Here is a 10,270-nt window from a genome sequence, read left to right as displayed (position 1 = left end):
CCCGAGCCTCCGAGGCTCCTGCGTCGCCGCCACCCTGGGGCTCTTGACAGAACTTCTGTCAAGTCGGGGCAGAGTCCGCTAGCAAGTTGATTTGTACCGTATTTCTTGTCGAGGATAACTAGTCTCTATGGTTAAAGAGCTCTTGATATGCATAGTGTGTGTGCGCGCCAGCGCGTTTGACTTCGTTGAGATTATTAGTGCTTTTCTTCAAGTGGTGGCAAACTTTACTATCGTGTTTCGTAGGACCATTCAACACGTTGAACGGTTCTAGTTTGGAAACGGTGTGTGCATATATGCCTGTTCCTGACCAAAGGTCCCCAAAGATGAATATCTGCAGTGGCAAGGACTGGCAAGCAGTTTTTAGAAGTTGCCCGGCTCTGGGGAAGAATGTTTTTGTTTGAGGGAACCCTAGACCTTCATTCCAGCTGTCATGTGAAAATATGGACTAACGGCGTGGAATTGGCTGCAGATAGAAAGTTTAAACCAAGTTAAATCCAAATACTAACAGTTCATTTGCCAACAGGCTAAGGAGGGAGGCTGGAAAGCATCCTTTAAACCATCCTTGCTGCTGCTGCTGCCGCTGCTAAGTCGTTTCAGTCGTGTCCGACTCTGTGCGACCCCATAGACGGCAGCCCACCAGGCTCGCCGGTCCTTGGGATTCTCCAGGCAAGAACACTGGAGTGGTTTGCCATTTCCTTCTCCAGTTCATGAAAGTGAAAAGTGAAAGTGAAGTCACTCAGTCGTGTCTGACTCCTAGCAACCCCATGGCCTGAGGTCCACCAGGCTCCATGGGATTTTCCAGGCAAGAGTGCCGGGGTGGGGTGCCATTGGATTAAAAAGAGCCTGTTAATTCCAAAGCGTGCCTGCCTGTTAGCAGGGCAGCTGGTCACTGGGACCCCAAGCCTCTGGCTCAGTTCCCTGATTCCGTGGCCACAACCCCTCACTTCTATTCCTAGAACATAAAATGCACCCAGCATCCCACTCTTTGGACAGAGAGATACTCAACAGGTATCTGAAAATGCTCTGGGAGGGCAGACAGCTGCCCGCAGGGCGAGGACTTAGCCCAGCTTATTTTGTGAACAAGTGCTGGAAAAAAGAAGAGCGCCCAAACGGGTTTCTCCACTGGCTCCCAACCTTTTGTTAAAGTAGTCTTCCCGTGGGTCTGCTCCTAGAGACGCGCTCTGCCTTGCATCCGGGTGGCAGCTGGTGCACACCTGTCAGACTGCTGCACCTGTGAAAGCGATGGTGCTGAAAGGGGCGCAGCTGACCCATGAGTCACACCTTCCCAGTTCTAGCCTTCTGACTTGTGTTTTTCTTGGGATGTGTTCCCCATTATGCGAGGTATTGGCTGGGACATTAAAGAACACTTCCTTCCTCAGGGAAATGTGTAATTCCTGTGTGTTTGGCCTCATCTTTCTATGCTTCCTGAGCACACGGCCAGTTCTCTGGGTAATTCAGTTCCTGCAGCCCAGAGAGATTGTTGATTTTAAATATGAGGTCTTCTTAGAAGTCACACGCTGTAAATCTTTTTTTTTTTTTAATCTAAAGAGATATATTTTAATCCTGTATTTCTACTTCATTCTATGTATTTTTTTATTCTTTGTTCTTCACTTGAGTTAAGGAGGTCTGCTTTTAGAACCTACACGATTTATTTACCTCTCTAATCTCTAGCTACCAGTTTGTTTGTTTGTTAATTAATTGACTAATGTGTTTGACTGCATCAGGTCCTAGCGGCTTAGTTGCTCCATGGCCTGTGGGGTTTTAGTTCCCTGACTAGGGATTGAACCTGTGTTCCCTGCATTGCAAGGTGGATTCTTAGTCACTGGACCACCAGGGAAGTCCCTGGATTTTTTGTTTTGTTTTTAAATTGCGTTTCCTTATTGGCTGTGCCGCGTCTTGTTGCAGTGCGGGCTTTGCTCTAGTTGCAGCAGGCGGAGGATACTCTCTAGGTGGCAGGGCTGCTCATTGCCGAGGCTTCTCTTGATGCGGAGCGTGGCCTCCAGAGCACGGGCTCAATGGTTGTGGCCCACGGGTGTGGTTCCACGGCACGTGGGATCTTCCCAGATCAGGGATGGAACCCATCTCGCCTGCGTTGGCAGGAGGATTCTTGAGCACTGAGCCACCAGGAAAGCCCCAGACTACCAGCTTTTTAAAAATTATCATTATTATTATTTTTTGGCTGCACAGCACATCTTGTGAGATATCCGTTACCTGGACAGGGATTAAACCTGGGGCCTCAGTAGTGAAAATGTAGAGTCCTAACCATTGGACTGCCAGGGAATTCTCTACCAGATTTTCGTAGAAAAACATTATAGAACTTAGTGTTAAGCACCACTTGTCCTTCCAAATCCAACTTAAACTCAGTTGTCGGGTCACATGTTCTCTAGCTGTGTCATACTTGCTTATTCTTTATCTTTGTTGTTTATATCATTGTTTTACACCTTTGCCTGCGTGTTTGGAATCATCTGGAAGACTAAAAAGTACTGGGACCCTTCCCCGGAGAGTCTCATGTGGTTGGTCTGGGATGCAGCCTGGGCATCAGGATATTTACTTATTTTCCCCATTTCTCTAGTTGTTCCCCCCCCCCCCCAGTTTTGTTAAGATAGAGCATCAGGATTCTTTTTTAAATTTTAATTTGTTTTTTAATTGGAGGAGAATTGCTTTACAACGTTGTGTTGCTTTCTGCCAAACGACGTGAACCAGCCATAAGTATTCATACACTCCCTCCCTCCCAAGCCTCCCTCCCCTCTCCGTTTCCCACCCCTCTAGATTATCATGGAGCGCCAGGCTGGGCTCCCTTAAAACATCAGGATTCTTGGGTTCAAATCTAATAAGTTCACAAGTTAGAGAACCACGGCTACATGTTATATGCAGTAGTATTTGCTTATAGTCTGAATTTCATTGACATTTATACTTACAGTTAACATTTCTCAAGGATTTGCATGCACTGTTCTGAAAGCTTTGCATATTTTAATTAAACCTCACAATTCTGTTCAGTAGGTTCTTTGATCATCCCTATTTACAGATGAGATTGAATAATTCAGTTCAGTTTAGTTGTTCAGTCGTGTCTGACTCTTTGCGACCCCATGGACTGCAGCATTGCAGGTCTCCCTGTCCATCACCAACTCCCGGAGTTTACTCAAACTCATGTCCATCAAGTTGGTGATGCCATCCAACCATCTCATCCTCTGTCGTCCCCTTCTCCTGCCTTCAATCTTTGCCAGCATCAGGGTCTTTTCAGATGAGTCAGTTCTTCACATCAGGTGGCCAAAGTATTGGAGTTTCAGCTTCAGCATGAAATTCATGTTCCAATGAATATTCAGGACTGATTTCTTTTAGGATGGACTGGTAGGATCTCCTTGCAATCCAAGAGACTCTTAAGAGTCTTCTCCAACACCAAAGTTCAAAAGCATCAATTCTTCGGCGTTCAGCTTTCTTTACAGTCCAACTCTCACCTTCATAGATGACTACTGGAAAAACCATAGCTTTGACTAGATGGACCTTTGTTGGCAAAGTAATGTCTCTGCTTTTTAATATGCTGTCTAGGTTGGTCACAGCTTTTCTTCCAAGGAGCAAGCATCTTTTAATTTCATGGGTGCAGTCACTATCTACAGTGATTTTGGAGCCCAAAAATAAAGTCTGTCACTGTTTCCACTGTTTCCCCATCTATTTGCCATGAAGTGATGGGACCAGATTCCATGATCTTAGTTTTCTGAATGTTGAGTTTTAAGCCGGATTTTTCACTCTCCTCTTTCACTTTCATCAAGAGGCTCTTTAGTTCTTCTTCGCTTTCTGCCATAAGTTTGGTGTCATCTGCATATCTGAGGTTATTGATATTTCTCCCGGCAGTTTTTATTCCAGCTTGTGCTTCATCCAGCCCAGCGTTTCTCATGATGTACTCTGCATATAAGTTAAATATTGAGTAATTACTTTTCAGTAATTACTTACTTTTACAGTAAGATTGAATAATTTTTTCAAGATCATAATGCTTGCACATAGGAATATGTATGTTTTAGTTCCTTTATTTAAAGGAAGATGAATTAAAATATTTCTTGTAGTAGTTTTTAGATGAACAAGAGCAAAGAAGCAGGCCCCCAGCAGAGAGAGGTATGCTTACCAATGACAGGGAGTGGGAACTGCCGATGTCACACTTTGTGATCCATTTTCATCAAGGAGACTGGTCTCCAGGACTTCCCTGGTGGTCCAGTGGTTAAGAATCTGCCTGCCAGTTTAGAGGATGTGGGTTCCATCCCTGGTTCAGGAGGACCCCAGATGCCGAGCCCGTGCCCAGAGCCCGTGCCCCGAAACTAGAGAGTGGCCTCCTCTTGCTGCAGCTGGAGAAAGCCCAGGTGTGGCAGCGAAGACCCAGTGCAGCCAAAAACAAAGCAGACGGAGCTCCAAACTTCCCAAGGTTAGATTTGGAGTAAACTTCATGGGAAGAAGGTGAAACTTGGGATACATGGGGAACTGGTGAGAAAGCAAGTCATTGACTATTAAGGTTAACGTGGATATTTCTAGTATTTAAAAGACTTTCAATAAATAGTTGGAAAACAAAGCTGAGGTGGGAGGACTTTCAAAACCACATAGTTTAACTCTCTTACCATGAAGGTGAGAAGATTGGGATCTGGAGAGGTAAAGTGACTTGCCTGGTATCACAGAGTCAGGACTGAAGCCAAGGCTGGCCCACTCTTACTCCAGGGTTCTAATGTTTCCAAATGCTTTTTCCTCACCTGTTGATATGATCATGTGAGTTCCCCTTGTTCTGTTAATGCAGAAAATTATGTTGATTTGTTGGGTTTCTCTTTTTTTTGTTACTAATGGGAAATTTAAAATGTGCAAAGATAGAAGAATATGCATCTTCTCTGGTGGCTCAGTGGTAAAGAATCTGCCTGCAGTGCAGGAGGCCTGGTTTTGATTCCTGGTGAGAAGGGATCAGAGATCAGGGATCCCTTGAGAAGATCCCCTGGTGGAGGGCAACCCACTCTAGTATTCTGGCCTGGAGAATCCCATGGACGGAGGAGCCTGGCAGATGGCAGTCCATAGGGTTGCACAGAGTCGGACATGACTGAAGTGATTAAGCAGCAGCAGCAGCAGAATATGAAGAATTGCTCTGTATCCAGTACCTTGCTTCTGCAGTTATCCAGTCATGGCTGTTTATTTCATCCTTACCCCCATCCAGTCCCCACTTCCAGATAATTTTATGGCAAATAGCAGACATCATATTTCATTTGTAAGTACTTCAGTATATATCATTAAAAGATATGAATATATATAAAACTTAATACCATTGTCACACCTAAAACATTACAATAATTCCTAATCCCAGCAAATTTTGAATGTTCAAGTTTGTCTTAGAAATATCAGAAATGTTTCCTTTTACAGTTTGCTTGTGTCAGGATCCAAATTAGGTCTACACACTATGATTGGTTAATATCCTTTTAGCTGTCTTTTAATCTGTAGGGTTTGCCTCTATGCCCTTCCATTAACAGTTTTTTTTTAAATTATTTATTTGGCTGCTCCAGGTCTTAGTTGCTGCATGTGAACTCCTAGTTGAGGCATGTGGGATGTAGTTCCCTGACCAGGGATTGAACCCGAGTCCCCTGCATTGGGAGCTCGGAGTCTCAGCCACTGGATCACCAGAGAGATCCTCCCTTTCCTTTTTCCAAGCAGTTTATCTGAGGGGCTCAGGGGAGTGTGTCCTTTGGATTTTGCCGACTGCCTTCCCACGGTGTAATAAACTGTGTGTCTCTTTTAAAGAGACGTCTGTTCCAGAGCCCTGACTTCGTGCAGGTTTGACCTCTTTATTTTCAGAAGGCTACTTCATCGGTGACTGATTTTCTGATATTAGACCCGCCTTGCGCCCCCAGCGTAAACCCAGCTTGGTTGCTATGCGCTGGCCCTTCTGTGTACTGCTGAATTTGGAGTGCTGATTCGTCTAGCTTCCATCTGCAGTGGAAGGCTCCAACCCTCTAAAAGGTTTTCAGTTCCCACCCAGAGGAGTGAGGACTTCAGGCCAGGAAACACAGGAAGGCACACTGAATCTCGCCAGTGTGTGTTCCTTTCAGTATTGCCCGTTGATGTCCCCAGTGGCTGGCTGTGAAATACTAACTCCGAGAAGCTTTGTGTTGTGTGCAGGCACTTCTGGGAAGGAGGGTGCCCTGCTCCAAGTCCCGGCTTCTAGAAGGCGAGGTCCGGGGTAGGAGTGTGCTGGCCAAGCTCAGGAGCCTGCTGTGATGCAGAGGGGTGGAGAGCCAGGCTGCGCCCGCAGAGCTGGACAAGACGACGCCGGCGTGGGGCTGCTGGGCTTGGCAGTTTACGACTAGAGAAAAAGCTGGAAGGTTCACCTCCACCCCACCCCCCACTCATGAGAGCGCAGTGTGACCAGTCAGAACAGGTGGGTCTGGCGGTTCTCGCACGCCTTCCCACGCGTACCCCTGCCACCCCGAGCCTCAGGAAGCTGGGCATTGTGTGCTTTTGCTGTGAGAACCGTAAATTACGGTAATTATTCAAACCTCAAAGGGATTCTTTGTTTTTCTCCCCGAAGCTGCTCCGTCTCCTCCCTTTTAAATAGCAGTTCTTGGGGGAACAAAGACAGAATGGATGTTTATAGGGGAGAGCAGAGGAACTACTTCCACCATAATTGAAGATACGATCTCTCAAATTATAATGGAAAACTGAGAATGCTTGAAGGAGTCGGTTCATAGAGTTCACATATAAACTGTAAAGCAGTTTATCAGCAATAACTCAGAGATGCCTAGGGACGGTCACCGACACGCCCGCACCTCTGTGACCTGCTTCATCACGTGTGGGCAGCTTGGGCTGGCTTCTTGAACATTTCTTCATAGGGAACCTGTCGGGACAGGTGGGGTACAGTTCTGCAAGGTAACTGTGAACCGTTAGGGTGGAACCTGCACCCTGCCCGCCCAGCCACCCCCTGCACCCCCGCCCCCGTCTGCCTGCCGCTGGCAGGGCTGGCTCCTCCCAGGGCTGCTCTGCAGCCTCCCCAGGCTGCTTGAGAGGGAAGGGAGCCCCCAGCCTGCGGGGGTAGTTCACAGCGCGGGGCCCAGGTCTGGCTCTGCCTCCGCTCACTGGGCCCCTTTGTGGGAATTGCCCTCAGTTTCTGAGAACACCTGAGTATCACAGATGCAAAAGCTGTGTGGGAAAAGTCCAGAAATACTTGCATAAAAATAGTTTTGCTTTTTTTTTTTTTAAAGGGCTTTTTTAAAAGGAAAGGAAAATGTAAGCATATATTGTTCTTAGAATAACGAATAAACCATTAGAGATCTGCACTGCAGTCCCGCCTTTGCTGAAAAGGACTCTTAAGACAGTCTCGTGTCAAGTCGGTGTGTTTCGCCCCGGCTGGTGGGGAACATGGTCTCCGTCTGAGGGGCAGATGCGGATGCCTTTCTGCCTGTCGGGGGCCCTGTTCCTTGCACACACGAAGAATGAGTTCAGTGCCTTCATGGGGACTGGCTGGGCCTTCATGTGAAACTCTCCACTCTGGCTGTGCCTCTTTATGGCTCAGCTTTGCTTCCCAGTGACACCAAGAGAAGAACCAAATGAAAGAAAGAATGGTCACAGGTAAAGACGTCTTGAGTCTGCAAGAACAAATGAACGCAGAGTGAAACAGCCTTGCCGAGCTACTCTGGTGTGGCGTGTGCACTGGCCGCGTGGAGGTGACGGCTTGTGCCTAGACGTGCCCCATCTCCCTCTGCCCCTTGCCAGCAGTGGTCAGCCTGGCTTTCCCCTCCCTGCAGCTCTGACCTGCCCACCAGCGCCTGGGCCGCCCCAGACCTCCACCTTGCCTAAGCTGTCCTCCAGAGCACACAGCCGGTCCATGCTTCTGCGTTTGCGCTGTGCAGCCTGGGGAGTGCCCCGGAGAACCCGCAGTTGTGTAAGGAGCAGCCTGGTGGCGGCGGCTTCCGGCTGGCTCAGCTGCTCAGCGCCTGGGGCTCCTCACCGGGGACCGCCGGGCCTAGTTACATTGGTTGGATGTCTCTCCACCGGGCCTTTATACAAATCAGGCTTTTTGAAGGTGAAAGGGTTTCTCTGCGTTAAGCGTAGAGCAAAGAACAGAAAAGATTTTTAGCAGCTGGGAAGAGCATCCCTCCACACGCACCTGTGCCTCCAGAGGATGCAGTTCCTGCCTCCGTGGGCTTGCTGTCCAGTGGGAGAGGGCTGTTTCCTCACCTCCCGGGGCCTCAAGACACACTAGGGATGCACCCCAGAACGGACCCTGAGGCCTGTGGAGGGCGGAGGTCCGAAGTCGGCCCTGTGATCATGAAAGGAAGTTCCGTTCGGAGCGGAGGAAGGATAGGTGGGCAGGCCTGGCTGCTAGACCCGGCTGAGGATTTTAGACTTCGTCCTGACGGGGGTGAGGGGGTCACTGAAGGATTTGAAAGGAAGGGCTGGCTCAGGTAGGGTGGGTGCTGCGGAGAGGTTGCTCTGGCTGCAGTCTGGAGAGTTGGTGGCTGTGGGGACCTGCAGCCTGGAGGTAGTTGGCGCTGCTCACGCTGCTGGCTGAGCTCGGAGCTGGAGCTGTCTGCCTGTGCCCTGGGCCTGGAGCCACCGCCGCGGGAGGAAGTTGGTGCAGCTGCAACTGTTTCAGTCCCCACCGGGCCTGGTGTGAGGATGCCAGAGTTAAGTGTTGCTTGAGCCTGGATTTCATAAGCTTATTCCCTGAGCCACAAAGAAGGAGGCTTCTCCAAAGATAGCGTTTGACTCCGTTTAACTTTCATCCACTTCAGGCTCTTACTGTTTCTGCAGCTGTGAGAAAAACTCATCTTAATAAAAATGTTTGCATCAATCATGAAATCAGCATGAAATGGGTAGAAGGTTTTAGTTCTAGCAGCTTCATTCTCCAAAAATCTGAAGATGATTAAAAAAAAAAAAAGTATCGGAGGTGTTAGAACCTGCTAAGATTTAATATTCATTGCTCAGAAATGAGGCTAATGGGACAGAATTATTCATTGTATTTTTATTTATTTACTTGGCCATGCCATGGGGCATGTGGGATCCTAGTTCCCCATCAGTGATTGAACCCGGGCCCCCTGCACTGGCAGCGTGGCGTCTTAGCCACTGAACCGCCAGGAACGTCTTAAGCTCCATTACTTCTGGGTCAATTTTGGTGAATTTTAGGCAGTATTCCACTTGTCATCAAATCTTTAATTTGTTACTCAATAATATCTTCTTTTCAGTGATTGAACATTTTCTGTCAATCTTTTTTCCCCATTCAAAAGCTATTTTTTTTTTAACCTAAAATGGCTGTCTGGGGAGGCCTTACAAATAGCTGTGAAAAGAAGAGAAGCGAAAAGCAAAGGAGAAAAGGAAAGATATAAACATCTGAATGCAGAATTCCAAAGAATAACAAGAAGAGATAAGAAAGCCTTCTTCAGCGATCAATGCAAAGAAATAGAGGAAAACAACAGAATGGGAAAGACTAGGGATATCTTCAAGAAAATCAGAGATACCAAAGGAACATCTCATGCAAAGATGAGCTCTATAAAGGACAGAAATGGTATGGACCTAACAGAAGCAGAAGATATTAAGAAGAGATGGCAAGAATACACAGAAGAACTGTACAAAAAAAGATCTTCACGACCCAGATAATCATGATGGTGTGATCACTGACCAAGAGCCAGACATCCTGGAATGTGAAGTCAAGTGGACCTTAGAAAGCATCACTACGAACAAAGCTAGTGGAGGTGATGGAATTCCAGTTGAGCTATTCCAAATCCTGAAAGATGATGCTGTGAAAGTGCTGCACTCAATATGCCAGCAAATGTGGAAAACTCAGCAGTGGCCACAGGACTGGAAAAAGTCAGTTTTCACTCCAATCCCAAAGAAAGGCAATGCCAAAGAATGCTCAAACAACCGCACAATTGCACTCATCTCACACGCTAGTAAAGTAATGCTCAAAATTCTCCAAGCCAGGCTTCAGCAGTATGTGAACCGTGAACTTCCTGATGTTCAAGCTGGTTTTAGAAAAGGCAGAGGAACCAGAGATCAAATTGCCAACATCTGCTGGATCATGGAAAAAGCAAGAGAGTTCCAGAAAAACATCTATTTCTGCTTTATTGACTATGCCAAAGCCTTTGACTGTGTGGATCACAATAAACTGGAAAATTCTGAAAGAAATGGGAATACCAGACCACCTGATCTACCTCTTGAGAAATTTGTATGCAGGTCAGGAAGCAACAGTTAGAACTGGACATGGAACAACAGACTGGTTCCAATTAGGAAAAGGAGTTCGTCAAGGCTGTATATTGTT

Source organism: Bison bison, unplaced genomic scaffold, assembly GCF_000754665.1.
Source record: "Bison bison bison isolate TAMUID 2011002044 unplaced genomic scaffold, Bison_UMD1.0 scf7180017864302, whole genome shotgun sequence".
NCBI lineage: Eukaryota > Metazoa > Chordata > Mammalia > Artiodactyla > Bovidae > Bison > Bison bison.
Note: the sequence above shows the minus strand (reverse complement) of the source record.